The sequence below is a fragment of the Colletes latitarsis genome, chromosome 10 (genome assembly GCF_051014445.1).
Source record: "Colletes latitarsis isolate SP2378_abdomen chromosome 10, iyColLati1, whole genome shotgun sequence".
Classification (NCBI taxonomy): domain Eukaryota; kingdom Metazoa; phylum Arthropoda; class Insecta; order Hymenoptera; family Colletidae; genus Colletes; species Colletes latitarsis.
The window spans coordinates 20,664,399-20,691,631 of NC_135143.1; the positions used below are offsets into that span (position 1 = coordinate 20,664,399).

Genomic DNA, 27,233 nt, shown 5'->3' on the forward strand with positions numbered 1-27,233 from the left:
TTTCCCGACGTTTCACGAGCTTCTCGATCGTTTCTGTGAAACTTCGTTGCGGAGGATGTCGAAACGTTGAATATCGTTTTCGACTCACGGAGCTTCCGGATATTGTTACGTTCATGGCAGCGATCCGTGTAAACGGTCACAAAGCGGAGGATGCTCCGTGATGTTTCAATTTCTTCTCATTTTTATTCGATTTCAACCGAGGAACATTACACGATATAATACAACATCGTGCGGGAAATATCAACAAGATTCGTAATAATTTCACAATAGCTCCAGCAAACAGTTTCGGAAGTTGTTTGCGGAGATGTAATGCTGTTTGCAGAGAAACAGATATGACGGTTACATATTTACCGGACGGAAAAGAGTTTTATTTCCGGAACGAAGAATAAGGTATCCTAGATTCATTCGAAAAGAAATTAATTTACAGAGCGAAAAAATGAAATTTGTAAAAATCTTCGACGCGAGTCAGCCGTCGAATTCGTTTTTCTTTTTCGTTTTCCGCGGCTTCCGAGTGAACTTGCTCGACGGAAGAGGTCTAAAGGGTGGGGGGGGCGGAGAAGAAGGAGGCTGCGCGAGAGGTTGTTGTGTTTCGCGAAAATCGTCGATTAAAACTTTGAGGTCGGCCATTAGCCTTCACCCACATTGCTCAATCGCGAGTGCTCGGAACGATTACGCCAAGACGTGTCCGATTGCCGCACGACCTACCAAGAGGTGTTGCTCGTGGAACTAATTCATGCTTATTACCGTGATTGCCTAAGTACCCTCGATAATATCGTATTCTTGGGAGGCGATGTGGCCGCGCCACGCTGCCATTTAACGAGCCGTGATTGATGCAGTTTAACAATTGGGCCACCTGCAAAATTAATACGGTGGAAAAATGGGAAACGGGATACTATTTTTCGGTGGTTTATTCTTCCATCAGCAACGTGTATTATTATTTGAGCACTCGAGGATTTTCCTCCCGAATAGTTATTTCATTAATGAATACTCTGTTGACTTTTCTAATGTATCTTTTGAGAAATTTCTAGATCAGATAAATAAAAAAAGACTTTTGATATTTTGTAATCTACATACGACGAAGTAATAATTTTCGTAAATCAATGACCTCGAGCAAAAGTGATACAGTGGAAAATAAGAAATGGGATACTATTTTTCAGTGGTTTATTCTTCCATCGGCAACGTGTATTATTATTTGAGCACTCGAGGATTTTCCTCCCGAATAGTTATTTCATTAATGAATACTCTGTTGACTTTTCTAATGTATCTTTTGAGAAATTTCTAGATCGGATAAATAAAAAAAGACTTTTGATATTTTGTAATCTACATACGACGAAGTAATAATTTTCGTAAATCAATGACCTCGAGCAAAAGTGATACAGTGGAAAATAAGAAATGGGATACTATTTTTCGGTGGTTTATTCTTCCATCAGCAACGTGTATTATTATTTGAGCACTCGAGGATTTTCCTCCCGAATAGTTATTTCATTAATGAATACTCTGTTGACTTTTCTAATGTATCTTTTGAGAAATTTCTAGATCAGATAAATAAAAACAGTCTTTTGTTATTTTGTAATCTACATACGACGAACTAATAATTTTCGTAAATCAATGGGTTGTTTGCCCTGAATTTCGCTATTCTTTGAAGCTAGGATTTTCCACGAGCCAGACCTAAAAGTTTGTAGAATTGTTCTCTTTGAAAGCTTAAGTATTAAATCAATTTATAATGTGTTATTGTAATTACATAGTTGTAAGGTTTCGTTTAAATGTTATGAAGGCTGCAAGTGGAATTTATCCACTTGGATAAAAAAAATTTGTGCGTATGGCGGAACTCAGCATAAGTAGAAACAGTGGATGGTGGACAGACATGCCAAAACAGTTCCATATTCAGTCCGTACGTGTATCTGACAATTTTTCAAATTCGATTATGTCGAAAATCAAAGTCTCGAATGAAAAATGTTATTTTTGATTTTTGGTTTGCTTTTTCGTGTAAGTGCTACCACCCCTCAGTTGAACGGGATATTTTGCATATTTAACAATACATTAAATTAGAATAAAATTTATACATTGGGTAAAGTAAGTTTTAGATTAATATCCCAACTTAGTCTAATTAATATTCTAATTAATAATTAAAATCATCGTTCATGAAGGGTCAAAGAAGTCGTAATATAGGATAATATAAAAACAATTTTTGTTGATAGCGTTTGTATTCTATATTGCTTAATATTATAATTTTCACAATTTACGAATATTAAATTCCAAAGAGGATTACATTTTTCCAGTCGAAAAACAGAGCTTGAGAGTTTTTATCTAATGAAAACACGAAAATCGCTGGCAGAGAGGCCACGCAGTGTTAAAATAACGAAAACCTGAAACATCTGAATTGGTCATAAAAATCTTCCTTTGTAGGAGAAATATTTTCCATAAAAATGAGTGCAATTTAATGCATAAAAATCTAGCGTTAACGGGAACCACGGGGATGGTAGAAGTAAAAAAAAAAAACGGAAAACGGATTGTGGAATTAGTTCGATTTGGCAGATGGCAACACGATGTTCTATTATCGAGGTTGACCTTGGCAACGAAAAAAACTAGGTTGACGAAATGAAGGAAAATCGGGCGGGGAAACGCCGAATCGAGGCTCGAAAAGCCACTCTCGAGGAAGACACTGACCCAGATACCCGTATGTATGGGAAAGGTCGTGTGTAAACACACACGTACACGCACCAGACCTATATACTCGTACATACTGGTCTCGGATGAATAACGTACCCCGGACGGCACGTGTATCCGTTCACACACACACACACACACACCAGCCTGGGCGCGCGTGCGTCCCGTAACCAACACAATAGCCAGCCACATAAAATAGAGGGTTATGTATTTTCTTCGGTCTCCTCGCTCACGAGAGCCAGCCCATTTGCTTGCCTCTTACCTGCGTGTGTTCGTGCGGTTCCATTTACGTTGCAAATGTGTGCGTGACTCGCGCACACGTATCTTTCCCTCGTGATTTCCGCGTGCGTGTGTGCGTGCAAGCGACTGTATCCACATGGAATGCCACTAGTAGCGATGGCCTCAAGATTTGCTCAAACTCGCGATTATTCAAAGGAAGACGTACCAAATTTCGACGAAGGTAATACGAAAGATGTGCAGATTTTTAGAAGGATTTGGAATTTTTTTAAAGGTTATCGATACTTCCTGGTTATTTCATTAACAGTTTGATATTGTGTATTTTATTCTTGGCAATATTTTGAATTTGTTGACAGTGACGAGTCTGTAATTATTATTTGTACTTGATTTCGACGCTGATCTAGGCGTTGATTTATTTCATTAAATGTCTCTCACGTTTGTACAGAATTTAGTTAAATACTAAGGATAGTATGTTTCCAAAAATGAATTACTGATAGTGATTATCGTATATCGGTTACGTTTACAAAACGCCTATAGGCGTCGAACGCACGCACCAGTTCGTTGGAGGTATTCAAGTTACCACGGTGTTAGAAAAGATCAGTTTGCTATCGCTAGTGCAGACGTTTACGTGGAATAGTGATAACTGTTGCATATTATCATCCTCGAGATTCCAAGGAAATTCTGGTTCTTCGGGACTTTCGATCCACTGCTTCGCGAGACTCTCGAAACTTTCGAGTTTCCAAACTTCGAGTACGATTTTGCCAAGATCTTGGAAACACTCTTACTTCTAGCCATTGTTCGGAGGTATTCGAGTAATCATAGATTGAATCCTACGTGGGTTATGGACGATCCTAGATAGAATCGGGCTTTGCAATTTTACTTTTCGTGAATTTATAATTTTGAATCCCTTTCCTACGATTTTTCGTTATGATATTACATAATAGACTCGTTTGAAGTTATACTATAGATTTAGTTCTGCTGTAGGTTTCACTACTTATTAACACACTATATGAATCTCAGGGACATCGGAATCTAAAATCTCGTGTCACAATTCTCTCTCGTTTTGACGTCATACTAATCTTCGAGACCAAACAGGTAATAATCAGTGACTTTTTTTATTTTTCAAACTTAAAAAAATGGCTCCTCGGACAATGGTTCACGTCGAACGAGGGGTTCACCGCCCAAACAGATGCCTATTTTGAGGAGCTTCCGAAATCTTACTTTTCAGATGACTCAAAAAAGTACGTAGAGCTAAATGGAGATTATATTGAAAAATAACAAAAAAATCTACCTAAAATAATTTGTTTTTCTATCTTTTTCTAAGGACTTGTTGAACAACCCTGGTAATTCCTCCACTTTGTAAGATTCCAAAGGCAATCTTGAGTTTTCCCAATGAACAGGTTAAATTGCTCGAAAGCTCGCATCCTTGGCGGCGAAATGCCCATCGCTAGGCGAGTACATGGTCGCAGGTACACGTGCGCGGGCGCACGTGTGCGCATTTGCATACGGTCCTTTAATAGGCGCACGTGCGCGCCAATGTGCGTAAGTCGGCCTTTACGTTTATGAATGGAATTGTAGTGGTGACGGCCGCTTCGCGTATGTACGTGCGTAAAGTTATATTGATGACTCAGCCTCTGTCTCTCGTTGCACTCGCGCGATATATTACCGCTCGCTCTACACGGGAACGTTGAACCACTCGACCCCCACCACCCACGCTCGAGCCCCCCTCCGCTCGCGCCAACGTACACCTTTGTTTCCATCTCGTTTCGGTGCAACAGTTAATTTTTTTCACCTTTTATTTTATTTTATGTATTTTTTCCCCGCCACGGTGCTTTGGTGCTCGCGACTCTTTCTCGCCCCCCCCACAGTTGACCAACCTGACTCCCAGTTTCCACAGCCCTTTAGCAGGGTATTTCAGGGTATTTCGTTTTACGGAATTCGTGTATCTTCCGCTTGAATTTTTTTAAAATAATTGTTGAGCTTGCGAATACCATAGGATTATTGAAACTTCACTGTCAGGGGTGAAAATTCTTGCAACAATCGAGGCACTACTGTATCAAGATACTAAAAATCACGGGATGTTCTGAGGTTTCAAAAATGTCCGATTTCCGTAAATCGATCATTTCCCGCGAATGTTTAATGCTTCGCAGCACGGAAAGGTTAGCAAACGCTTGGGGGCAACCGAATGAAACGGTTCGGGACAATTTGCAACGCGAATTTTCAAGCTGCGCAAACAAGTTACCAAAAAAATAGAAAAAAAAAAACTCGCCAAGGGAAAAGAATTAACGCGCCAACTCCAGTCGTACAAATACATTAAGCTCGTTTACATTGTTGCGTGGAAACAAACCACTTTCGTTCATTCTCGGGGGCATATCTGCGCCACGCATTATCGTATTTTTCGCGTAACACGTTCATACAGCAGAGGCGCGCCGATTCAAATTTGCATGTCGTATGAATAATGCATGCGCCTCTAACGGTAACAAACGCCTCGAATTACCGTAACAATCGGACGGGAGTAGATAACTAATAACAATAACAATTAATCTCTTTTCCGTTCGGATCGTTTCGATATCTCTACGTCGTTTCTTCGCGTTGTACGAGGGCGTTTAACCGTGTTTGTCACCGGTGATTCCGGGGGCCGTCGATAAACTTCGACGGTTCGTGCAAATGCATATTTTTATAGCAAACCAGTTGGAGTTTGATCAAAGAATGCTTCGATGTTAGAAAGATTTACAGATACATTTTCTATTTCGCATGGTTTGCATATTTCTATCGTATGCAACGCTTGTTTGCAAACTGGCTCAAATAAGCATTCAAACTTGTTTAACATATACATTAAATTAGCCCTAGATATCCCATATCAATTTTGATTCCAGACGAAGTCCAACAAATATATATAAATACGTCGTAATAAGGATTCGATTTTCGATACATGGAAAATTTATTTTCTAATTTTTCCCGTTCGAAAAATTCGTTTCCGCGGTCGTTCTCTTTTCTCGATGACGTAAACCATTCGCGGTCTCGACGAGTTGAGTTAGGTCAAGATTCCCGCGTCTTTATCGCCGCCTCTCGTCGACAGATAAGAGCATCCCTGGTTAATTAATGAATTAACGACGCCAGATAGACGATCGAGATCGTGTCATGACCCGTCGTCAAAATTCTTAATCCTCGTGACACAGGCGAATTGTTTCGCCCGCGGGAAAGTCGGCTTAAAACACGACTGATTAATTAAACAAACGCACCGCGCCATTTTTTTTTTCTGCGTCTCGATACGATCGAGCGTGCCTTGATCCCCGAGTCCCCGGATTGTCGCTTCAATTAAGGCAAATGAGTTTGTCCGTGATTTTGTTAGCCCGCTTGCTGGATCCGCGTGATTATTTAGAAACTAAAACCAACAGCAAACATTAGCGATGTAACGTGAATTTTCTAATTTGCTTTTTTGTATCTGAAATTTTTAAATGCAACGTTTTACAAATAATAATCGATTGGAACGTTGGGGTTAAGATTTATTTTATGTAATATTAATCATCATAGACGTATAGTTTTATATTTCTAGTATTTCTAGTATATTTCTAGTATTTTTATTTTATATTCCTAGTATTTAAAAAGTACGTTTTATTATTCCATTTTGTATTGTGATAAATTTATATAATAATTTGGTTTTTAGTAGGTGAGAGCAATAGTATATATTTTTAAAATTATACTGTCCTAGGATAATTTAGATTGATCGAACTCGTTGAGACTAACGAAGAGTTTAATTTCATTCATCAAACAAGCAATTACTGGTGTCATTTTTATAAATATTGAAATATTGTCACTGCATACATTAATGATTAAATAAAATTATTCGTTTGTATAATTCAACGGTATTGCCGTGGTAAATATCGGAGGGAGAATCATCATATGTATTCCTCGCAGACTCCAAAAATTTTCATTAATTTTCTCGAATGATGAATTTTTATGAATGAGTACTGTTTCAACGGATTAAAGTGAACTTTATAGATTAAAGCAGAACACACATAAACATTTTAAAAATATGATTGTAAGGAATTTCAAACGATTTATAGTATCTCAATTTTATGCAGGATCTCGATCATTGCAATCTTGAATCGATTGTGATTACCGAAACAAAAGTGAACAATTTCTACAAAATAATTAACAACTCGCCCTTCTCACAATCAAACCTACAGACTTTGTCTCACAAATGAGTAACAGTCTCATCCTCACGATAGTTTTAACTTTTTCCCTCGCAAATCGACTGTTTTTAATTTCATAAATACCATTTTAAACCTTATGATCAGGCATCAATTAATATTAATCGTCGATATTATGATTGATTGTGATTATCGAAACAAAAATGAACAGTTTCTACAAAATAATTAACAATTCGCCCTTCTCACGATCAAACCTACAGACTTTATCTCTCAAATGAGTAACAGTCTCATCCTCACGATAGTTTTAACTTTTTCCCTCGCAAATCGACTGTTTTTAATTTCATAAATACCATTTTAAACCTTATGATCAGGCATCAATTAATATTAATCGTCGATATTATGATTGATTGTGATTATCGAAACAAAAATGAACAGTTTCTACAAAATAATTAACAACTCGCCCTTTTCACAATCAAACCTACAGACTTTATCTCTCAAATGAGTAGTAGTCTCATTCTCACGATAGTTTTAACTTTTTCCCTTGCAAATCGACTGTTTTTAATTTCATAAATACCATTTTAAACCTTGTGATCAGCCATCAATTAATATTAATCGTCGATATTATGATTTATTGTGATTACCGAAACAAAAGTGAACAGTTTCTACAAAATAATTAACAACTCGCCCTTCTCACAATCAAACCTACAGACTTTGTCTCCCAAATGAGTAACAGTCTCATCCTCACGATAGTTTTAACTTTTTCCCTTGCAAATCGATTGTTTTTAATTTCATAAATACCATTTTAAACCTTGTGATCAGCCATCAATTAATATTAATCGTCGATATTATATTTAAAAGTTTGCATGACGTGGTTCTCAGAAAAATATTTCTGTTCCATCGACTACTGAAGACATCTCCTGATGGGGATTTTGGTTCTCGTGAACACACGGTGCTCGACTAATGAAATTCGTTGCAGGAATTCCAGAGCACCCTGTAGAGTTAACGCGATTTACTTTTCGGTCGATGTGTCGTGGTTGATTTCGATTCGGGCGACAAGTGGCGGCCGGGGGGGGGGGGGGGGGGGTCGCAGTGTTCCGCGAAGTGGCGCGAAATCCAACGTGATCCCCGCTGAAGGTTCTCGAGAGTGCAAATCGTGAATGTGTTCGCGGAATTCCCGGGGGTTTCTTGTCGTCGCGAGAAATTAGAGACCCCCTTTCGCACAATGCAGTTGCGCGATGGCGCCACGCGACCCGAGCCTGGTAATTCGGCTAATGCGACAAAATTTGGATTATATCCAGATTGCGGTCGCTGGAGGTTCCCGTTCAGCCATTCCGCGAGCTTGCACGTTTAGGCGAACCGTAACGACTCACGTGCGAGTCGCTATCGCGGACAAAACGATGGATTTCTAAGATAAATTATTGTTTTAGGTCTGGATTTTAAGGGGGCAGTCTCGCATGTACGTTGCAAAATTTAGCCATCTTTATTAATTTTTTTTGAACTAATTGTTACATCTAACGCTATAGTTTATTTCTGCAATTTACTTAACTATCCTTCGGGAATACAAAATAAATTTTTCAATAATTTTCATTGACTTTTCATGTTTTTATTACACCCCATTCAGATGGGGGAAAAACAAACCGAAAATAAAGAATGGAAGTTTTACATTGGAGGACTCGTTTTGCAGAAAATCGACTTTAAAAATTTGTTCCTTTAAAAAATAAACGCAACACATCAATTTACCGAACGTTCGTTTTAATAGTTATCGATTACTCTAATAAAATTGCACACGCCCCTCGCCCTGACCAGATCCGCTACGAAGACTGGCAGCCATATTTAAAATAATAATGACAGTTTTATTCTCGCGCAAACTATACCGTTTATACGTAAATTTCCATTCGGTATCAGCGAGATCGTAAATAGCGTTTTCCGTGAAATAAATAAACCGAACGTTTCGCGGTCCCAAGGCACTGGTGCCTATTATGCACAATGGATAATGCGCGACTGTTCGCAGCGCGATTGCACCGTGAAAAAAAAAAAATACAAATCGTAGGAACATTGTTCTACTTTCCGTATCCCGAAACCAATACTTTATCAGACTCATTTCGCCGACCATGGACAAAGGGAATTAATGGTCTGCGCATTTACATCGGCTCGCAGCGTTGTTTCTGGTAATAACCACAATGCACACTCTGTCTCTCTCCTTGCAACTACGTTTGCCATGGAAAATCGCGTTTGTTCGCGTAACGAACGGCCAGTGGGAGATGAGATTTTTGAAAATCGCGAGGGCAAAATGGGTGTGGGGGAGAAAAAAGGTAGAAAAAAAAAAAGAGAACCGAAAATACGACGAAGCAAAGCGGCGCGACAAAGCGGGACAAAATTAATCTCGCTCGAACGGACACGTCGCTCGCGCCCTTTGGAAAATTAATTTTATCGCGGCTTTAGCCCTTTCTGTCCCGACGATTCCATATGGACGTCGTTAACTTCGAGCGTAAAATCGCGTATAAACTTCCGAATTGCTCCTTTTGGCGTCGCCGGGATGTCTCTGTTTACTGGGAATTTTTAGAGAATTATTAAAGGACAGGAGTAAGCGGAGTTCATAATTTATGCAAAAGGAAATTATAATTAAATAGTTGAAAATGAGAAACTCGGAAAACGTTCAAAAATTCAACTGTATTTCAAAAGGAATATTATACGCGGGAGCATAATTAGAGGTAATGGTCTTCGTGAATAATATTAAAGAGTGAAGTTGTTATTTATTGAGATTTTTGTGTAAATAAAAATTCAATTTCGAATATCACCATACATATTCTTCCATATTTGGATTAGATTTATTTTTATTCGAATAAAAAATTACCTGCTATAATAAAAAAATTCTAGTGGTTCAAATATTATCTTTACTTTTTAATTAATTTCCAAGAAATTTGTATTTGGATTCGTGATTGTCTCGTGGTAATATTTTTAGGCAAAATTCGTTTTTCGTCGGAAGAATTAATTTGGGACGGAAGGGGTTAATTCGAGGTCTCGAAAACGGTTCGAGTAAAATTCGGAATGGCTGCCGAAACGTAGTCGACGGATACAGCCGGCGATAATATTGATTTCGTATTAACGGACGCCTATACAGACGTTTTGCCACGTTTTCCCGTTTGTCGTGACGACTGGCGTAGCCCCGCGCTTCGACAAATATTACCCTCGCTCGTTTCCAGCTCGGAATCAATTTACTCGTTTGCGGTATTACTTTCGGTTCGGTCGATGATGGAGAAAACGAGGAAAAGGAATGGGGAATCGCGGCGAAACGGTTCCAGGGGGTTCCCCTGTATCGTACGGGGCCAATCGCGAGCTCAAAACAGAACTCGAACGAGCATCGCGTACGAATTGTTTCGTGGAAGTTGTTGAATCGAAACGTTCCAAAGAAGGCAATAATTTTCTTTTATTTTCACGTTTATGATACATCGTTCGGCCGAACAAGGGCTTTAAGTGGACCGTTTGAACGCTCGACGCCTTCGGTGTTTCACTTTTTTAACGAAAGTGGCCGTTTTGGGCCATTTCACTATTCAGATGGAGATATTAAAAATCATCGTTCATATTGCGTTCACTGCCAGATCAAAACCGTATAATATCCTGCGAGATTAAGACTTTGATTTTAGACCATCGTAAACTACATAATCTAAAGTATGTTTCTTATTTTTGTAAGTTTCGTAAATTTATTTTCCTGGACGTCAAAACTTTAGAATGAATTTTTCTGATTTTACATATGGGTGACGTGGTAGTACAAAGCGTTAAAGTCGTCAAACAAATCTTCCATACACGCAATTTAATTTCTTTATTTTCGATCGCAAGACACCACCAAGGATTTGAGATTTTCCAAAACATTCGAAACTTTGAAATAATTCAATTTTCACGTTCTCGAGCGTTTCGAGGATGTCTGAAAGAAGGTTCCAGCTCCCGTGGTTGGATCGAGGTAGCCTAAATTCTGCTCTCGAACAGTCCCTCAGCATCCATAGCGGCCGTTGGGGCGAAGGAGGTCGGAATCGTTCCCCGCGTCGTTCACGACACTGTTTCGATACGTGCATCGGGTTTTTCCGGAACTTTGTTTCTCCGTTTACACGGAGAAGCCGCGAATGCGTTGAAATTAAATATTTACCCCTCGTATCCCACACCGTGGAGCCGTCCGCGTATAAATATTTATCGCGAGTAGCTCTGTAATTCTCTGTGAAACGGATGCTCTATGAATATGAATGATGCTAATTGGCGTGCGCTATTATAGTTTGTACGATTTAAATAGCGGATAGCCGAGCGTTGGCTTTCGTTCATTGATGTCTTCGTCCAAGGTTTTCGAGCTCATCGCGATCGTTCGAGGCTTGCTTTCTGCAAATATATACAGGGTGTTCGACCACCCCTGAGAAAAATTTTAATAGGAGATTTTAGAGGCCAAAATAAAACAAAAATCAAGAATACTAATTTGTTGATGGAGGCTTCGTTAAAAAGTTATTAACGTTTAAAGTTCCGCTCGTACTGAATTTTTTTCTCGAAAATGCGTAGGATTTCGGGGTTATGTCTACTCACCAAAAATTATTGTAATTGATCCCCACAACCGAAAATAATTTTTCCAGAACGATTTGAAACTTTTCAATTTCGCCGAAAAATTTAGGCACCCTTGTCGATTTTTCTTAAAAATTTCTTTTTCATTTTTAATAATTTTGTTTGACGCCCTACAGAAAAGTTGTCTAATACTTTTTTGTAGGTACCCATGAGCTCTACTTCAGAAAAAAGTTTCATTGAAATATATTCACAATTGTAGAAGTTATGGCTGTTTGAAAATTGGACCATTTTTATGGAGTTTTTCTCATTTTGCGAGGTCAAGGACCAACTTTTCGAATATTTTTGCAATTTGTACGTATTCTCAACCAAAATACGCGTAATTTGCTTTTTTAAACAATAAAATCGTCCAATCCGTTCAGAAGTTATGACGTTTTAAAGATTCGCATGAAAATTCGGGCAGACATTTCAGCCCTCAGATTATGTTTTCGGTAAGGAATTTTTTTCTCGAAACTGAGTAGGATTTCGGGGGTATGTGTAATGACCAAAAATGCTTGCAATTGGCCCCTGCAACCAAAAATAATTTTTCCAAGACGATTCGAAAGTCTTTTTTTTCACCCAAAACTTTCAGCACTTACTCGAATTTTTTTCTCGAAAGTGGGTAGGATTTCGAAGGTATGTGTATTCACCAAAAATGATGGTAATTGACCCCCGCAACCGAAAATAATTTTTCCAGAACAATTTGAAATTTTTTAATTTAATTGCTAATAACTTTTTAACGAAGCCTCAGTCATGAAATAAATATTCTTGATTTTCGTTTTATTTTGACCTCTAGAATCCCCTATTAAAATTTTTCCCAGGGGTGGCCAAACATCCTGTATATATATATATATATATTTTTTTTTTGTCGAAAAAGAAAGATAGTCAGCGATACGCAAAGATGGACTCCGACAGTGGAGTACGTAATAAACGACGAGGAAAACAGTCTAATTTGTATGCAAATGAGACTGAGATTTCCTAGTGGTCGCGTGTTTGCATTCTAATAGCCTGGAACGCTGATATAGGAACTCGCGAGACCGTTCGACGACGATAATATTAATGGGACCGCGTGTTTCTCTGTTTCAGGTGCGATGGAGCCTCGCGGAGCCGGCTTTTACTATGAGTTGAGGCCTTGTAATTAATCGTAAGTAACTCACGTCTTCGTGAAATCTACTTCTATCGTCGTTTCAGACCTCCCGCCGAGCGTGAGTTTCAATTTTTAAACGACGAGTAATTAGGAAGACGCTTTTTCTCAAAGGGGATTAATTACGTGCGTTGTTCTTGTACGAGTACAGTTACGTCCTTTTTCATTTTTATGCGCCAACGTGCACCTTGACGGGCAATTAGGAAGCTGTTTCGTAGGTTCGAATAGTGTCCAGGTCGCCTTGTGCGTGATCGCGTGCAGAATATTCCGCGTGACCGAAGAAAATTATTTAAATAATATTTTCCTTCGATGTATTCTCCCATCGTCAAAAACAAGCCGGATATTTTAAGCGATCAAGTCAGGTGGAACACTCTGTATATTGATTTTATCGCCACTCTTAGCCTTGACCAGAATGCACCGAGAGTCTAATTATCGAAATTTTCATACTACAGGCGTTTTCTCCCAGTGTCACGTAAAATAATCAACGTTTTGGTTAACTTCTAGCTCTCCTCGGAGGTATAACTTAGAAAGGTGGTGAAAACTAGATGGTGAAGAGGTAGAAACAACCTTTTCCTCATTAATCAAACGATCAATCGAGTTCGAACCCGATTGCATTGGAGATACAGATAGACAAGGTCGATTCGAAATCGAAGGTTTCGATGGTCCCCCGTTCTTCCCCATCGCCATTGCGCGCGATTTACTTCGAGATTACATTTACACCGTGTTCGTGCATCGAAAGGGACTTTACGCAACGACGTTGCACATTCGTTTCATTATAAGAGGCGTTTAGCGAGTCGGTAGAGTCAAGGTCCACGGTCTCCCAGATCCAAGTTCACGTGGATCGCAAACGTCCAACTGTTACAACCTTTCTCTTTGCCCCTGAATTGCATAGCATTGAACTATACCGCGTAATTATCGATTCAAGTACGTAGCATTATTCGAACAATACTGTTAACTCGCCTCGTCAGCAAGGATTCCCATTCTCGCGTATCGAATGCCCAGTTCGCGAGGGTCCAAGATTGATAGCAATTTCATTTTCGATTGTCCAAATCGATGAAGATTACTGTTTATTGCCCAGAGGTTCTGACTTGGCAGAACACAACGCTCGGATTCTTTTACTAATTTTCACAAACACAAGTTCGTTTCTTGCAAGAATCCATCTTTGGCGGCTGTTGTTTTCAGCATAAGAACTTGTCACGAGTCAGACTCGTCATTGGGGTGAAATCAATTTTAGCGTGTACACAATTTTCATGGCTAATCGTTCTGTTCACACAACTCTGAGATCCAAAGGGAAGAATTCAGGTACCGTTGAACATGAAATTATTTTTAATATTTCCCTAGGCCTCCGAAGTAAAAGGTTAATCGTGTATCGGAAGTAGAGTGTCGCGATGAAGGGATTCGGTGGTTGGCTCGATCGGAAAATTCGTGAGCCCATCGGAGGCTCGCGTCTAACCTTACGATTTTCCCAATCGCGATGCACAACGTTTCGTCGGAACGGCGCAAGCTCAGTCTCGGGGCGAAAGCACCGAAAATCGAACCTTTCCGTCGCGACTCTCTCCAGCCCGTCGCGTTTCCCCTGTTCGGCCGAAAAAACCGATCGCGTCGACGAGCCTCGGAGCTGGAACTTCGCGTAACGACACGTGCACACGCACAGGCACGCACACACAGACGCGCGCGCGCGTCCAAACAACACGGGTGCACACGGGCGAGATCGCTCATAATCGCAGGTAACCCGAGATACGTATCGATGGAAGTGTGCGCGCGTTACCACAGGACCATCGACGCGGTGGAAGGGTACGAAAGTCCCTGTTAGCGACGCTCTATGCCCTATAGCGTCCATATAACCGTCGTATTCGTGGCTGTTAGGGGTGGCAGAGAGGGTGGCGTCGAGGCGAAGAGAGAAAGATGGAGAGTCAGCGATAGAAAGCAACATAGAGAGCCAGAGAGAGACGGGGACGAAGCGTGCGTGGAACAGAGAGACGCCCGAAGGGTGGGAGAGAGATGGATAGAGAGCGAGAGAAGTCGAGGGATGGTTTTGCTCTGGTGGCTCTGTATTGATTGCTACTCCTCCTCCACCTACTCTTCCACCGCCTCCTGCGACCGTATCTCTCGTTCTCACTTTTTCTCCCTGAATCCCTCTGGCTGCTGTCTTCCTCCGCGCTGTATATTTCTCCTTCTACACGTACCTGTCTTTTTTCCCTCTTTTCCCGCGTCCCCCGGTCTCTTTCCAGCATTCTCCCGGCCACCCCGTCGTCGTTCCGTCTCTGTCCCCGTTCGCACAGCGTTCGTTTCCTCTCCTCACCCAACCTCTCTCCACACCCCCCCGGGTTCCTCTTGGCCCCGGATACCTCGGACGCGCACGGAACACCCCGGTAACGTCGACTCTGCTCCGCGAAACCATCAAGATCCCGAGGTCCTCGTTGGCCCGCGTTGCCTCCCTTCGGGGACGGCCCGAGTCCGCCCGTAATTGACGCAGATGCGAGAGCGCGACGAGACGTAACGATTTTTCGTAGAATAATTTGTACACCTATCGTTTGTACCACCGCCGCGAATGGCGATTGCGAAATGCAAGACACAGGGGGGCTGTCGCGTAACTTGCGAGCGGCCATGTTCGAACGCTTAGCGCATCCGGAACATGATAGAAGGGTTAATTTTAAGTGGGACATTCGGTTCAGGGACGGACGAACGCTAAGCCTGCCATTGTTGTTTTCAACTGTTTTCACCGGTCAGGGACGCTTCTTCCGCCCCTAGAGACCGGTCCTGTTTCACCTCCTTGAACCCGAGGATCGTTAGGCGACGAGGAGTCGAGCTTCGAGTCCAGATTTTTGCTTCGCTTGGAAATTTATTTAGAAATTGGAATGTTGGGGTGAACAAAAGACACCCAAGTGGAAGGTTAAATAAAATGCGAATAAATGCTACTGGTTTTTTGGTTGTCCGAAAAGAAACTTTTGGTCTCGTAGAAAATTTCACGTGACCTGGAATTAAACGTGTTAAGCTGGCCCTGGAGTGTTGGCACGCTGCATTGTAGGGCGCCACCATCTTTGCACCCTGCTGTGTTAACGGCGTTGCTGTATTTGTTCCACTAACTGTGCTGCTATATTGTCACGCTGTATCCGGTTCAACGAGAATTGGGAGAAAATACAAACAAACTGAAACAGATCGAACGCGTATATTCACAGTCGAAAAAAGACGGATGCCCCCTATTCTCGATGAATCAAGTATAGTCTAAACAATGTAGAAGTCTATGAAAATAGAACAAAAATCAAAAACACCAGTTTGCTGATTGAGGCTTCGTTAAAAAGATATTAACAAAATCATTAATAAAATTTGTTCACCTACATGAATTTTTTCGGGGGTATGTCTATTCACCAAAAATGATGAAATCGTAGCGTTGTGAAAACTTGCATGCATTTTCATTTCTTAAACAGATTGTATTAACGCTAAATCTACCGACACTTCGTGTATACCTATTGCTACCAAGGCCGGTCAAATGACTGGTCTTCGATGCACTTATGTAGCAGTATACTCGTCATGACACAAAATCCTGCCGCTTCTCCATGACGAGTATACTCGTCAATCACAGCTAACTGGTTAAGCTGGCGAAGATACGTACCAAAATATTAGATATTGATGCGTATAAAGCGTAGTTTCGAGCACGTTGACATCGACGCCGACGACGCCGGAAGCTGGGCGTTTATTCTTCGCGGCAGTCGAGGAAATTGATTGATACGCCGTTGTTGGCGACTAGACGCGGTTAAGTCTGTTCTTGATACGCGTGATGGGTTCGATCGGGTAGCTCGGGAGTTGGTTCTCTTTGTTTCCGCGATGACGTGCGTTTCGATTCGATTTCGAAACGAGAGGATTTCGTGCGGCCGTTGACTAGGAAGAGATACAGAGACGTCGTAAACTGACCGAAACGCGTGGGTGGATGCGCGTAGACGGACACAACCGATAATAAAAGGGAAAACCTGACGGGCAAACGAGGAAGTACCTTCCATTTTCTATTTTTTCAGTAATTGGCATTGATTGCGTCGTTCTGGGGTTGAAATAAGAACTCCAAACTTCGCGTGGTTTGCGTTCGTTACGTCGTTTCCCACTGGCCAGTCGATAAAATCGAACGACTGTGCGTGGCTCGAAAGCATTTTACGCGCACTCTTGTCAAAAGGATCGGAAACGTATAATTTAGCAACGCCATTGAAAACGGGTTTAACCTCAAAGAAGAAGCAAAGAAAGGAGGGAAGGGCCCGTTTGCCGACACGCCGCCATCGAGCGTATCTTCGACGAAGATTCTTGTCAGAGAAAATTGTCAACCGGTGGTCAGCGAAAAATCAATCGTGATTTTGACCCCAACAGCCATTGCGTTTACTATTTACTAGGATCTTTCTACGAAAAAGACATAAAGAACGTGGAACCTCACGATAAATGTGACGCTGTCCACGTTTATCAAGAGAATCCTGTGAAACTTAATAAACAGTGTGAAAAGGAAATACATTTAGGTTGGACAATCTCTGATAAGTCAGATTTTTTGACGAAGAAATTTCTCGAACTTCCTCGGGTCCTCCGATCCGACCATAATAATTTATAAATAAAATTACCGATCGGAGAAGGAACATTGTATTTAAATAACAACAAACGTTGAGCGTTGGGGGGATTAAAAATGAAATGTCCGTATACAGAGGCAAAGTTCTCTCGTCCGACTGTTCGAACTCGAGGAGCTAAATTAAACAAAGATTTCTCTCTGCGGTAATCGGTCATCTATCGGAAAACGATATCTCAACGGCAGTCGATACTCTTCTCCTTCGTTCGATTCATCCGTTCCTACCGTTTTATCCGCGCGCGTACGTCCCTATGAAAATTTCAAACGCTCGTAATAGCACTCGGCCACGGTAAGATCGCGTCGAATCGACATCGACGACAGGAGGCAACGTTTCTTGACAGCGGTGCGCCTCCAAATTGACACCTGTCGCTGTCACCTGCCGATGGGAAGGGTATACGAGTACGAAACACCTCCGCGCGGTATAATTTTACCTCCATCTTGTTTGTTCGTCGCGCGTCGAACACCGGCGTAGATTTTTCTAGCAATTATTGGAACCGATTCACGCTGACGACCACGAGCTCTTGGTGACAATCGGTTCGAAAGATTTATGACCGAATAGGTTGAATAGAGTGACTGTCGGTTTACATTTATATTTTTTTTGCATGGTAAAAAACATGCTAATAAATACAAGATAATTCGTAAATATTCAGAGAGAGAGGGCAATTTTAATTTGTAAATGATAATTATTATTATTGTCCATTTATTAACGGGACTAAACTCTTTAATACAAAAGATGTAATATGTAAGGAACTACAAATGTGGATTTTACAGAGTCAAATATTATGGTTCATAAAATTTTTACAAATAAATTTACGCTGCAAGGATAATTTTATACTTTCTAAAGATTGTTTAATTCAATCAGTTTTAGAGTGTACAAAATTTGCATGACGAAGACAGTTATCAACAGTTACCAACTTTCAGAATAAAATAGAAAGTGATTTCTTAAATATCTAGATGGTACATACAAAGAAAACAATTGAGTAATCGTTGAATACGAAATATGACCTTTGATTAGCTTATCTGTTAGCATTATCTGTGATTTTTCTATTATGCAATGTTTGAAGATTAATGTTAGTAAGTCATCGTAATTATGTGATTCAAGAGGCATGGGACATCCACCATGCCTAGCAACACGACGAAGAAATTTGTGTTGAACTCTCTCAATGTTGTCGATATATGTTTTCTAATGAGAAGGCTAAATTATGCTGCCATATTCTAGAATAGGTCTTGTCAAAGCACAATATAGGATTTTGAGTATATTAGTTTTACTAAAGTATCTGGAAACTATGAACAAGTCCTGGAGAGCAAATTTTTTTCATAATGAACTTTGAAAGATAAGTTAGAAGAGAAAATTATACCGAGATCTTTACTAATAATTACTAATAAATTACTCCAGAGTATAACAAAATAGTTCAGACAAAAATTGACAAAAATGTATCGAGTTATTTTCGACGAAGAGTCGTTTACCCAATCGAGTAGAAACGACGTAAAAATTGTAGAGCTGCTGAGTTAGAAATTTAATTTATGTGGGTTTAGAAAAATAAATTTGACCAACTCGGCTGGGGAATATTGCGCGTATCTGGTACCGAATTTCCACGAGCTGCTGGTGGTCGACGAGCATCGATTCCGTCGATTCAAACGAAACAACTTATATTTTTTTGCATGGTAGAAATCATACTAATAAATACAGGAAAATTCGTATACAGAGAGGGGGCAATTTTAATCTACAAATGATAACTACTAATAAATTACTCCACAGTATAACAAAATGGCTCAGACAAAAATTGACAAAAATGTATCGAGTTATTTTCGACGAAGAGTCGTTTACCCATTCGAGTAGAAACGACGTAAAAATTGTAGAGCTGCTGAGTTAGAAATTTAATTTATGTGGGTTTAGAAAAATAAATTTGACCAACTCGGCTGGGGAATATTGCGCGTATCTGGTACCGAATTTCCACGAGCTGCTGGTGGTCGACGAGCGTCGGTTCCGTCGATCGAAACGGAACAATACCGACGCTTCCTGGAGGCGTCGCGTCCCGGGCAAAACAGCTTTTATAGACGATGCGTCACCGACGGCGAAATTACGTGCAGTCCACCGTCGGGGTCGCATCGCGCAGCAACGTAGATATCGTTTTATCTCCGTCAATTACGGCCCAGACACTTCCCTTCGGTCGATTCGACGCTGAACGCCAGGGAAATTTTATTACGCAGTCGGCATTTTCGCGTTGGCCGAAGCCTGCGTACGTTTGGTGACCTGGCTTGCGTCAACAAGTACGCGCGATTAAGGGGTTAGGTAACGCTAGCGGTATGGAAAACAAGGCAATTTTTTAAGCTACAATGATGTAAAAGTAAGCAGTCAATTATCCTGAGACTTTGCACTGTATTTAGGTATAACAAATATTGAAAAAAACCCTTGGCAATGTTTAAAAAATATTTATAATTAAGCCTACACAGCGCCATGTTCCCGTGCCACTTAATTTTTTGATGCCTAACTGGTGTGCAGGATTATGGTAAAATGGTTGTCGAAATATTCCATTAACTATGATAAAAGTCCTTAGCATTGACGATGAGACATTTCAATTTGTATAAAAATGAACAATATGGCAGATATTTGAAACCTAAAATTGAATTTTATCAAAAATCGAGGTTTTATTACTAATATTTTGCAGAATTATTAAAAAATTTAAAAAAAAAACGAATCGTCAACGTTTAATAAATATAATAGTAAAGATAACTGTAAATTTTCAAAGCAATTAATTAATTAGAACTGGAGTAATTCTGCATACCGTTTTGTAGAACATAGTTCCGAGGAAAATGCATTTAAAGTTTGATATACGCAGATATAAGCAGATATACGTCATTGTTCGAGGCTCTAAATTTTCAGCAAAAACATTGTTCCGACACTGGAACCTTTCGCATAATGATTTTAAGGCTTCAAACTATTATTTAAGCCAAAAAACAAAATATCGAATTTATCAAAATTATAGTTACCTAACCCCTTAAGTATTAGGTCGTCCCATAAGTTCGTGCCGTTCGATATTCGAAAATTGACGAAAATGAAATGTATAATTTAATAGAAAACAAACAGAATTTGTCAGTACGTGAGATTTCTTAAATTTTAAACATGACATCAACGATGCATACAAATTTGAAAGAAATAAATATTGTGTCGAAGCTCTAAGTTTGAATTACTAACTCAAACCTAACCCCAGACCTGGCTTGCGTCAACAAGTACACGCGATTAGAGTATTAAGTCGTCCCATAAATAAAACTAAAATTGTTGATAGCGTGTTTATCAGAGAGCGTAGAGAGCGTGAAAAAATTTTAGTAAAAGAGATTGAAAATTCGTGAGAATTTTAATCTACGCGAAGATGAACATATCGTTTATTATTTGCGCAACGTGTATTGTTTCGTGCGACGAGTACGGTCACGGAAAAAGGATAGAAAACGGCAAACACGCGCGGTCTTGATTAAACGATTGAAATCTACAAATAAAATATAAATCATTATGCAAATAACTACCGGTGGAGTTTATCGTATAAATGGATCGGTAAATAATTCTTGCTTTGTTTAACGCTTCTCCCTTCGTTCCGATATGGAGCTTTTGTTGTACGCCCACACCGGACGTATAAAATTTTAGCGGAAATGAAATCACCCGTTCACGGGAGAAACGAACGCGCGTCTCTCGTGCGTAATTTATAATATTTCCCGCCAGCTTCGTTGGACGTAAGGATCGGCTTAATAATTTACACCGTGCTCTGTAAACAACGTTCTTAATTAACTGCGATATTGCATAAGCGTCTTCGTTCTCAAACGTTGCCCCAAGTTGTTTCTTTATTTGAGCAATAATCATAATCGTGTGTTCCCCATGACAAACGGCTCGTTTCGTTTGGCCAAGGACGGCTTCGTCCCCGAGCTCGAATAAAAATTTTAAATTTAATTTCCCCGATTCGTCACGATAAAGAGTCTAAATTCAAATTCGACCGCTCGCTCGACTAAACGCAAATTGCCAGACGTTGATCTATTATACGAGTAAAATTCTGCCCCGGTCCGGAGTACAGAATCGATTTCTTCTCGACGATCTCCAATTATGCGGATCTAAACAGCGAACAGCCACCGGAAACGTTCGATAGAAAATTCACCGGGCAAGTACGATTCCTCTGTGTCCCCGTGGCACAGCCTTTTACATGTTCCCTGACCACGTTTATCGAGAATCCTCGCCCCGATAGCTTTCGTCAAACTTTTCTCGAGGTAAAATAGCGGCCGAGAAATTCCTCTCGGAACGAAATATCCACGATATCGAATCGATATTCCCTGTGAAAAGGCAACGAAAGATCGTCCGGCGCAGTGCGCCACACAGTCGATCATAAAAGGGACGAAGTTTCCCTCTTCGGTGGGAAAACTTTCATAGTGGTGTGTCCGGGTCACTATGCTCGGTTCGCAATAACCGATAAACTTTTCACGATGCACCGGCGAAAAAGAAAAGGGCCGGTTGCCGCGTGTTCAGCAAGATATATACGAGACGACGTCCTCCCCCTGTATCTATTTCCATGTTATTGTTACACGCTGCCCCGACGAGCGCCATTTCTCTTCCCGCCCCTTTTTGGGGGGGAAATATTGGCCACGTCGCGCGTCGTACGTTATTAACCCCTTCTCGACGTACACCCGTTAACTTTGGTTACTTCTTCGCGACGTACGGTTGTTGTTCGGCGAACGCCGTTGTTTACGCTCGATTTAACAACTCGAGCTAATGGGCACGAGTTTTGGAACGATTCGAATGTAGGTTACCGGGTCCCCCGAAGTTGCATCCTGCCACCTGACTTATGCTTTTTCTGATTGCTTCCAGCGGAGTTCGAGGCCAGAGACATAAATGGAACGTGGAACGTTTAGCTTTGCACGAGCAAAGAACTGTTGTGGGAATGATTTTATCATTGAATATATTTATTCTCACGTTTATAGTAAATATAGACTTGCGTCTTTCGAAGAACATATTTGGTAGCATACCGATGTTGGGACAACGAGCATAGTGGATGATTGAGATTATGTAAATGAAGCTACTTATTGGATCAATTACCTCGATAATTGCACGAATCTCGATACTTGCTGGAATTTTCGTTCCTGTTTTCCTGCAACTATCGACATTCTACCGGAGTCGAATGCGTTGAATTCTCCTAGAGCTTATCTAGCAAACAGGATAGGTTTGCAAATGATCGCTCGTTTATCGAGGCCGTACACATCCTTCTTTCGCAGAGAAACGTTTCACTCTTTCAATATTTATTGTATCGAGAATGGGGCGATTCTGTATGAAAAAACAAACTGATACGCGTGCGGTTGAATACGAATTGCTCAGGTTGCTAAAATCCAAGTCATACTCGATGAATTTTTAAAGATTTTCTGGAAAACAGAATAAAAAGTAAAATGTCTATTCTTCATTATCGATTTGTTATAAACCCGACTGTGGGATTTTTAAATAATTAAAATCTCGAACAAACATCAAATGAGGGCATTCCTTTAAAAATAATTATAATTTCTCATTTCCTTCGTTTGTAAATTCGTTTTTTTTTCTCAAAAGAATGCACCACAATATCGAATCGAATTTCGAAATAGCAGGGAAGAAGAACTAATATTTTTCACGGAGCGTGGCTGAACATTCCAACAAGCTATTTGACGATAAAGCGTGCGAATTTTTTTCCGCGCTGTTGCATAAATGTCACGTGGGAAAAATAGAAATATAGCGGACGAAAATGCATCGAATGTGATCAGAACTTCGAGGCTAGCAGGAAAAGAGGACTTGTTGCGAAATTAATAGACACTCGTTTTATTTTACTTCGTAAAAGTTCTGATCTCGTTGGAAATGGACAATCGCTTTTAGGGAGCCTCCATTGTAAAAATAATACTATATTTTTGACTACTGTAAAAATAAGTTTGGGTCAAAGCGAATGCTGTACAGTGATTCTACAATCGCGAAATCATCCGGGAGAAGAGTTAGTCGAATTGTGAACAGATTCAAAGAGGCTGGGACAAGCTCTATCAAAAATTGAATATTTATAATAATTCTCAATTCACTCTACGACGATGCGTGTGAAATATAACAAAAAATAGTCAATTCGTTCAATCTATAGTAAAAATATTCTATATCAAGTTCAGTATAAAAAAATTCGAAACCAGAACTACTCGAGCCCCTCTGCCTCCAATTTTGCATGGCTCATGCCATACTTCAATTTCCACAAACTACACTACACGTAGCGTACGAAATATAACAAAGAATAGTCGATTAGTTCAATCCAGACAACCCTATAGTAAAAATATTCTATATCAAGTTCAGCTTAAAAAAATTCGAAACCAGAACTACTCGAGCCCCTCTGCCTCCAATTTTGCATGGCTCATGCCATACTTCAATTTCCACAAACTACACTACACGTAGCGTACGAAATATAACAAAGAATAGTCGATTAGTTCAATCCAGACAACCCTATAGTAAAAATATTCTATATCAAGTTCAGTATAAAAAAATTCGAAACCAGAACTACTCGAGCCCCTCTGCCTCCAATTTTGCATGGCTCATGCCATACTTCAATTTCCACAAACTACACTACACGTAGCGTGCGAAATATAACAAAGAATAGTCGATTAGTTCAATCCAGACAACCCTATAGTAAAAATATTCTATATCAAGTTCAGCTTAAAAAAATTCGAAACCAGAACTACTCGAGCCCCTCTGCCTCCAATTTTGCATGGCTCATGCCATACTTCAATTTCCACAAACTACACTACACGTAGCGTGCGAAATATAACAAAGAATAGTCAATTAGTTCAATTTAGACAACCCTGTAGTAAAAATATTATATATCAAGTTCAGTTTAAAAAAATTCGAAACCAGAACTACTCGAGCCCCTCTGCCTCCAATTTTGCATGGCCCATAGCATACTTCAATTTCCACAAACTACACTACACGTAGCGTACGAAATATAACAAAGAATAGTCGATTAGTTCAATCCAGACAACCCTATAGTAAAAATATTCTATATCAAGTTCAGCTTAAAAAAATTCGAAACCAGAACTACTCGAGCCCCTCTGCCTCCAATTTTGCATGGCTCATGCCATACTTCAATTTCCACAAACTACACTACACGTAGCGGGCGAAATATAACAAAGAATAGTCAATTAGTTAAATCTAGACAACCCTATAGTAAAAATATTCTATATCAAGTTCAGCTTAAAAAAATTCGAAACCAGAACTACTCGAGCCCCTCTGCCTCCAATTTTGCATGGCTCATGCCATACTTCAATTTCCACAAACTACACTACACGTAGCGTGCGAAATATAACAAAGAATAGTCAATTAGTTCAATTTAGACAACCCTGTAGTAAAAATATTATATATCAAGTTCAGTTTAAAAAAATTCGAAACCAGAACTACTCGAGCCCCTCTGCCTCCAATTTTGCATGGCTCATGCCATACTTCAATTTCCACAAACTACACTACACGTAGCGGCGAAATATAACAGACAATAGTCAATTAGTTAAATCTAGAAAATTATATAGTAAAAATATTCTATATCAAGTTCAGCTTAAACAAATTCGAAACCAGAACGCCTGAGACCCTTCTGCCCCTAATTTTGCATGGCTCATGGCATAATTCAATTTCCACAAACTACACTACACGTAGCGTACGAAATATAACAAAGAATAGTCGATTAGTTCAATCCAGACAATCCTATAGTAAAAATATTCTATATCAAGATCAGCTTAACCAGTTAACTGTGTCGCTCCGTGTTGAAAGTGCGAATTTCTGTGTGTCACGAAAATCGATCGATGACGAGTATAGTCATGAAGCACAGAGTAAGTGTCGCTGTTAAAATATTGCATCAAAAAGATAGGTTTATTTTATAAAATTCGTCATGGCAAAAAATCCTGGCACTTCTCCACGAGTATACTCGTCAAACACAGTTAACTGGTTAAATAAATTTGAAAGCGGAACGACTGAGACCCCTGTGCCCCTAATTTTGCATGGTCTATGGCGCGCTTCAATTTCCACAAACTACACGGGGCGAAGGGGGGCGGTAAAAAATGATCGATTTGACGCGAAACGACCCCGGGTACAATCTCCGCGTCCACCATTTTTCTCCGGACCGGTGTACTTTCGCGGATCCTCGAGCGGCAAGTTTTTCCTGGTCGAAAGAGCGTAACACACCGGTCGAGAAATCGATGGTCGGGGCCGGCGTCTCTTCCTTTTGCTCTCGTCTTGCGATCCGCCGCCCCTCGACGCCTTTCTCTCTCTCCTCCGTGCCGTTACCCGCCCCCCTGGTCCCGCGTTTCACCCCTTCCTTTTCAGCAGGCGTCCCTCGATTCTCTCTCGCTAACCGAGGTCTTCCTTCTTCTTCATCGTCGTTCCTCTCTCTCGCCAATTTACGAGCACCACGAAGTGCTCGCGCGGCTGGAAACCGGGTAGCGTCGCGACGGACCCTCCTCTCGATATTCCGGCTACCGGGAATTCGACGCTCGTACGAGGGACTTTGGTATTCCCCGCATGGACCGGGTATCCGGGGAACGTTGCGATTGCGAGCGGCGAATTTTTAGCGACGCCCCGCCGAGGGGAATACCAGCCACGCCGCTGACGAATGCTTTAGTTTTAATTTTATTTAACCACCGGGGCAAAACAGGCCTTCGCGCGCCGTACAGTCGACTCACTGTGCACCCACGATCCTTCTCTTGTCGTTAGTTAAGAAATTAGAAATCCATCAAACGTATTAAACACGATCGCTATATCGCAACGACACTTTCTGTAAATAAAAATGAAGTTGGCTATATACGAGGAAACGAAACGATGTATTTATTAACTGTCTTCGGTGCTCTGGTTGCCTCTCGTTTATCGATATTGCCATTGTATTACAGAGTTCTCCGCAACAGTTCATGAAACGGTCACGGATAACTTTTATTCCGAGTAACTGTTATAAAGAACTTGAAGTTCGGACTGTATCAGTGTATTTCTGAATCTATATAGCGTAACTACATGATCTGACCGGTTTTGTACGCGTTAGTGGAAACAATGAAACAGTGGGTAATGGGCAGACATATCAGAACAAGTGTTCAAGTAGAACGAGTAAGTAATGGTCAGACGCGCCAGCCAAACCGTGAACCAGCCGCCTAAACGAAAAGTTTAATTTGAGGTATCCACGATGATGAAGTTTGAGAACCTCTTACAAATCGTCCTGTGCAGGGGATTTACGCGATAATTTAACATTTATGACGCGCGTAATCGACATCCGTCCAATGGTGTCGTCGACGGACATCTGCACGCTGTGGCGTCGCGCGCATCGAACTATACCTGCCTACCATACTCGTGCTCGTTGTATGATAATAACGTCAGTGGTGGCCGCGGTACCGGTGTCTAGCCTAGCATCAGCCTAACCTGACTCAACGTTCTAACCGTGTGTATTTATACAACAGCTGGAGGCGAGGGAGGGGAGTGCGGCAGTCAGCTGATCGAAGCGCTGGAGGGGTAACGGGTTTGGAGGGGAGAACGGCCTTTATTTAAAGCGCTGCTCGAGAGGAAGCCTTTCTTCGACTGGTAAACAGTCATCGAGAATGAACATGCGAGTCACCGACGTGCTTACGTATGCTCGTGACTGAAATATTAACGTGGATTTTTCTGCCTCGCGTTTGATGTTTGCCAGAGGGGGGGACGGAGGGCTGGACAAGGGGAAAGGAGGGGGGATGATCGTCGCGGGTTTCGAGACACCGCGTCGGCTTATTAACATAATTAACTGGAATCCAGACGTCGCGCCAACAATACTTTTCCTTCTTTGACGGTCGACGCGCCTGGTGCTCGAGAATCCTCGAAATTCGTTTTGTAACA

General features: G+C 40.8%; 1 protein-coding gene across 15 annotated transcripts in view; it reads left to right on the plus strand.

The window, feature by feature from the left end:
- LOC143346900 (bromodomain adjacent to zinc finger domain protein 2B) overlaps positions 1–27,233 on the plus strand; it is a 229,815-nt gene that overhangs the window by 135,991 nt on the left and 66,591 nt on the right. For all 15 annotated transcript variants that reach the window (XM_076775533.1, XM_076775540.1, XM_076775542.1 and 12 more), the window contains one exon: positions 12,718–12,777. The gene's annotated coding sequence lies outside the window, so the exon portion shown is untranslated. The remainder of the gene's footprint in view (positions 1–12,717; positions 12,778–27,233) is intronic.